This window comes from Syngnathus floridae, chromosome 5 (assembly GCF_059516105.1).
Source record: "Syngnathus floridae isolate MCC-2025c chromosome 5, RoL_Sflo_1.0, whole genome shotgun sequence".
Classification (NCBI taxonomy): Eukaryota; Metazoa; Chordata; class Actinopteri; order Syngnathiformes; family Syngnathidae; genus Syngnathus; species Syngnathus floridae.
The window spans coordinates 15,259,685-15,266,117 of NC_142417.1; the positions used below are offsets into that span (position 1 = coordinate 15,259,685).

The window sequence follows — 6,433 nt, forward strand, 5'->3', positions numbered from 1 at the left end:
CGCTCCGATCAGCTCTTATGATCCCACTAACTGATTTAGTTAAAGAGCTTGCATCCTCCAATGTCACGCCAAGACTAGAAACAACTGTCAGGGTCTGGAAGCCTTCTCCTCTTTTTTCACAGGTAGCGTCCGTGAGCAGGGTGGCTGAGGACCCACCGGTGTTGCCGATTGAAGCTCATTAAAGGGAGGCTTTTAAGGAGCTTGCTGCCATCAATTCCTCGCCTGAGTGTTGCCCATGTGGTTGCCTACACGGCTTTGGAGTCGTCTGCCCTGCTCGCTTTCTGCTGCTTCACCTTGCACTCCGGTCTGCCCGTTCGCCCTCTGCCAAGTTCATATTGAGTCATCTGACAAACTCTATTGCTCCTTCCAGCTCCTGGATCCACCCTGCTGATCTCCCGGCAGAATCCACTCCTCTCTGGTGGTACTTCGCTCTCTCCACCTTCTGAAGAACCAGTTCTGTTGCTCCTGCCCCGGACCCTCAGCTCTGCTATTCATCCCCTTTTCAATAAACACTTAAAGTTCTCCTCGGTCTGCTGAGTGTGTTCTGCATGTGGGCCAAATCAGACGCCAAAACCATGACAACAACGATAAAAAAAAAAAAAATTCTATACTAAAAGTACACATTTATTGGTGCAAATAAAAGATACATGCCACTCAACGCCGATAGAATACAAATTAGTAATAGTAATAATGGTTTGCTTCCTTTCAGTACATCATTATAAAAGCATCTCATGAATCAAATGTACTTCTCACAGTTTATGATAAAAAACACATGGCAGTTATAAAGTTTTACGACTGAACCTCTGTACCTTGGTGACCCAGCAATAAACCGTATCTTATTCTTTCACTATCAAGGACAAGTTTATTTTTCAACTGATCAGCTGACAACCCGATCTACCCGATCAGCTGGTAGACAAGTTGACTTGTCCTTGATACTGTCCTTAGGCTGTGCTGCAATTAAGTCCTAGCTTTTTCATCCTCAAAAATAAACACATAACTATTTACTACCTTGTGATTAAAAAAAAAATAAAAATAAAAACCATGTAGCATTTTATTGAGTCACACTTCCTCTTTTAAATTACCAAATGACAAATGGTAAACTCGTGAGCCAACAGTTACGACATTGACAATGTACACCGTATTGTTCAGCTTGCTTTCGACACACACTTTCTAATAGTCTAAACAAACAAACAAGAATTATTAGCGGTGCTCGTTAATTATCTAACAAGGTCTCAAACATTTTTCCCACCTTCTGCACCGGCACAATGTTAACACTCCGGAGAAGCATTCTCATGCGGGCGATTCTTATTTTGCCAGTCCCGCCTCATAATGTCGTGTCTTGGGCAAACATCGGACAGTCCAAAAAAAATTATTACTGATTTTGAATCGTAACACAAGGTGAAACTGGAATTATATTCAGAGGATATTTATCCTCAGTCAAAAAGCAGGGGACGATTTTCATGTCGCTGGATGGGTGTGTCCAATTGGGAAGAATTGTTCGATACAGAAAAGTGTTTGTTAGAGATTCGGTGAATGAAAGTGACCTTTCGTTAGTGTCCATGTGAACTCGGATCCTCTTCAGTTTCACAGGCGGATACCATGGTTTTAATGGTTCTGAGACAATTCTGAAATGCGATACTAAACAAGGCTCCACCAAACATCACCCCCAGCTCCCAGTAAGTGTTGTCTCCCACCTCAACATCCCAGATGTTCATCCCCAAGGCCAAAGCAGAACTGAAAACACTGTTCGTACAAGACCTCTCTGGATTTTGGGGACGCTGCTGTTCGTCACCAGTTCTCACGCTGGTCAGATCTTCAGACAGACTAAGTCCTCGACTGGCTGTGTTGGGGTCCAGAATGATGGGACTGTAGGAAACAATCTCCCTCATTCGTTTCCACGCGGTGAACTTGAGGTTGCCCACGTGTTTGGCTTCATCCAGGAGGAATCCCCTTGGGAGCTGCTTGGGCTTGGACAGCTTCTGCATTCTGGTCATCAAAGTCTGGAAGTTATTCATGAAGGAAAGGTTGTCAGATACCAGCTGCTCCTCTGTGGTTCTGATCATAACTGAGAGAGCGGCCATGTCTGCGCTGAGAGCTTCAATTTCCTCCTTCATCATCTGAGTTTTGCTCTTCTCTTCCTCCCTCAGAGCAGACAACCTGATCTCCTCTTCAACCTGCAGGAAGTGACGAAGCTCCTCAAAGTCCTTCTTAATCTTGCTTTCCACATACTCCCTCTGGACCATGACGTACGCCGATTGTTTAATGCAGTTGCCCCTTCCCTCTGTATAATCTTTCAGCCTTTCCATTGCAACCTGCAGGACTTCCTGGAGTTTCTCTTTGTTACCTTTTGCAACTTCATCAATGGGACGGATCTTATGCCCATCGTGGGTTTCTGCATCTCTGCAGACGAGGCACACAGGCTCCTGGTGGTCCAAACAGAAGAGCTCGAGTTTCTTCTTGTGCAAGCTGCAGATGTCCTTCGACTCAATTGAGGCTTGTGAAGAAGCTGGACTCGCATTCCTCTGTGCAAAGTTCAAGCCTATCTCCATGGACGAAAACTCTTTTCTAGAGACTGGACAGGAGTGACAGCTTTTCTGCTCCGACCTTATCTGCAGACACTCTTGGCAGGAGCTGGAGATGTCTTTCGACTCGGTTGAGGCTAGTGAAAAAGCCTCACACGCGTTCCTCAGTGCCAAGTTCATACGCAAATCCATGGATGGAAACTCTGTTCTACAGACTGGACAGGAGTAACCGCTGTTCTGCTTACGCCATTTCTGGAGACACTCTTATAATAATAATAATAATAACCCAAGTTTGCTTTCATGCCCAATATCATTTTGTATTCATGTCAGTATGCATTGGATTGGAATTGAGTAGTTTTGAGCGTATTGGTTCTGTGGTATTGCGATATCGATACTTTCTTAAGTAGCAATTGGTTATGGACTACGCTCATCGAGGATCAATAATTAATAAATGCATGCGTCACGTGATCGAGTGCCATGCTGTTTCTGATTGGTGAGACAGTTTATGTGTTAACAGCAGATTCTGGATAGGTCAGGCTAAAAAATTAAGGTTTGACAATCACCAGATTGTCTTGTCTGAAATCGCGATTTGGATTCAAAAACGATTACCGTATTTGCCGGTGTATTGGTCGACCTTTTTCGATCCAAAATCGACCGAAAAAAATCGACCTCGACTTATACACCGAGTCATAAAATTTAACTTCGTATTCATCGCTTCAAATGTGATGGTAACCAAGGCCGTTTCTCATGCATCTCATTGTGCGTTGTGCTTAGAAAATTTGAACCGGGCGGCGTGCGCGAGTGCGCGGCCCGCTGGAAGTCGAATGAGGCTCCGCGATCTCCTCCGCAGTGCTTATAAACAGCCGATCCGCTCGGCGGGGGCTATTTTCGGCCACTTGGCGCGTGCGCACGGCCTCCCGGAATTTGAACACATTTCGTCAATAAATTTCGCATATTTCTGATTGAATTTTGAAGTTTAATATAATGCAACAATTGAGCTCGACTTATACAAAGGATATATCATAAAATCGTAAATTTCCGTCGAATTTTAGGGGGTCGACTTATACACCGAGTCGACCTATACACCGGCAAATACGGTAATCGTCCAGTCCTCTCCTTCCATCTCACAACAACAGACACACACACAAAGAGATTAATAATGCAACAAACAAGGAGCTAAACACGCTATGTCGATATGGATTCTACTGATGGGTCAGGGTACAACAAAGTTAAAATAAGATAAAACTCGCACGCACACACACACACACACACACACACACACACACACACACACACACACACACAAAATGACAATCCTTTAGTCCTTGTTGTCACGACTCATTCCCGGTCATTTCCTTGTGTCTATGTTGTCATGGTTTCTGTCGCGTCTCTGTGTACTCGCCCCACCCCTTCTGTGTCTACTCACAATCTATGTACTAATCACAGTCACCTGCCTCTTGATACCTGTCGCGTATTTAAGTCCTGTCTGTGTGTCACTCCTTTGTCGGATTGTTCTCATCGTTCTAGTCTCTTGTCTCGTCTCTTGTCTTTCTGTTCTTGTCTCTCGGTTTCAATTAGTTTAGTCTCTGTATCAGGAACTCATGTTAGTGTGCCTGTTCCTGTTTGTCTGTTCCCCTTCGTCTCCCTTTTCTCTCAATAAACCCTGGTCCAAGCTGGATTTGGTCGCCCTGGCTCCACTCCATCTGTTACGCTTGTACCCGCTAAACAACATATTTTTGTACATTTTTTTAAACTGGTGAATATTTGGTCTTTGCTTGAATTCCTCACTTAGACTGTTCCATAGTTTGACCCCGGTTATAGATATCCATAAACGTTTTAAGGTTGTTCTTATGTTGAAGATTTTGAAGTTATGATTCCCCCTTAGCTTATAACCTCCCTCCCGATTCCCAAATAAGCTCTGGATATTTTCTGGTAGTTGTTTTGCTTTTGTCTTACAAGATAGTTATTAAATTTACTTTTTTGGGTGCAGGATCTTCTGCTCTTTGCCCACACAGCTGAAGGAAATGATATACTACAGGGGTGTCCAAACCTTTTGCAAGGAGGGCCAGATTTGATAGAGTGAAGGGGCCCGGGGGCCAATACTTTTTTCAGACATTTTTTAACTACAGAAATTTCATGCAAATACATACTGTTATGAAACAAATTTCATTGTCCCAATTGTCTTTATTTTTTAAATGACAAAATAACCAAATATAAGCCACTCAGGCAGATGTGAACAACTTTAAAAACACAAATTCTGCCTTTCGTTCATATCTGAAGAGTCAGATAACATTGAACAAACTGTAAGAAATAATTTAATTTACAAGAGTTTAAAATTATTTTTGCCTCATGAGCATTTTAAACAGGAGTTATAAGTAATGCAAAGTTGTCTGCTATTATTAAAACTTAAAACAAGTGAATTTTGCTCTTGTCATTTACAATATTTTTCAGAAAGTAATAGTTTTCGTCACGTCTACAGGTTCATAACTTCAACTGTATTAACATGGCCACTTCGTAATATTTAATATTAAGTAATTTTTATTTTTGATTTACTTTGGACTCACAGCCCCACGTGATGAATCGCTGTTGTGATGCCAGTTCAGCTTGGAGCTGCTTCACTTTATCATCACGGTCACTCCCTTTTCGCTTGTCGTATGTGTTAGCATGTTTAGTTTCTTAGTGTCTCTTTAGGTTCAAATCCTTAAACAAAGCAACCGTCTCTTTAGAAATTAGACAAACACAATTGCCTTGATTTTCAGTGAAGAGTGTTGTAATTCCCATTTCTCTTGAAAGCGACGGCCCTCAATGTCAACTTTCCTCGTTTTCTTTGCAGTCGCTATGGCAGAAATGAGCGGAGAGTGCTGGTGCTGCCACCTTTTGGTAATAGGAGGAATTACAGTTTCAAGTTTCATGTTTTTTTTTTTTTTTTTTTTTTTTTTTTTTTAATTCAGTTTGACAGTGCAGGCGGGCCATGAATAATACATTATAAGACCAAAGCTGTGGGCCGTATGAAATATGACCGGGGGCCGGATTTTGGACATATCTAATGTACTACATGCATTTGCATACTGCACTGATAACACTGGGTTGAGGTTTCAGTATCTTGCTAGATTTCCCTCTTGGGAAGAATAGAGTATCATATTCATCCAACGATCCATCTAATGACAGCCAGGTTTCAAGGACTTTGACATCTATTATTGATTGTATATGTCAATTTAAATTAATAGGTGCTCTAACTGCATGGCAGTGAATGGTAATCTAATAATGTACAGAACATGTCACACATTTTTAGGCTGTGGTAGCAATTGGTTTCAAAGAGATTTAGACCAGCGGTTCCCATACTTTTTTACCACCACGGACCGGTTACATGTCAGACAATATTTTCACGGACCGGCCTTTATATAAATATATCGATAGATAATAAACGTATAATAAGAACTGCATAAAAATAAAACTCACCATTAAGTATCTGCTCCGTAGCTTTGCGGGCTCGATTGGAGAAACATGTTACGTGACCGGGACGAGCGTCTAGACCTGAATTAATTGATCGTCGATAATAAAAAAATATATATATATATACCTTATTTTTTTCTGTGCGGCTTGGTGGCCTTGCACCAAGTGACCCACGGACCAGTACCGGTCCGTGGACCGGGGGTTGGGGACCCATTAACGAGAGTATTGTTTTGAAATTGAAATTTGGAGTTATTCATCCGTCATTCTGTTCATTTGTTTGTTCATTCATTAATTCATTGCATTAATCATAATTTGGATTTTGCACCACGACACTATGAAAATTCAGTAAATTTCATGTACATTTTTAATATTATATGTACGGCAAACTAATTTTGGAACGCGCGCTATCTATTTTGTTCTATTGTGTATGCCGTACTGAGTCATCAAATAGAGACGAA

The 6,433-nt window shown here is 41.8% G+C and overlaps 1 pseudogene; it reads right to left on the reverse strand.

Moving 5' to 3' along the window:
- Window positions 1-1,301: 1,301 nt before the first annotated feature.
- Window positions 1,302-4,351, reverse strand: LOC148398377 (E3 ubiquitin-protein ligase TRIM35-like; annotated as a pseudogene).
- Between the last annotated feature and the right edge of the window lie 2,082 nt (window positions 4,352-6,433).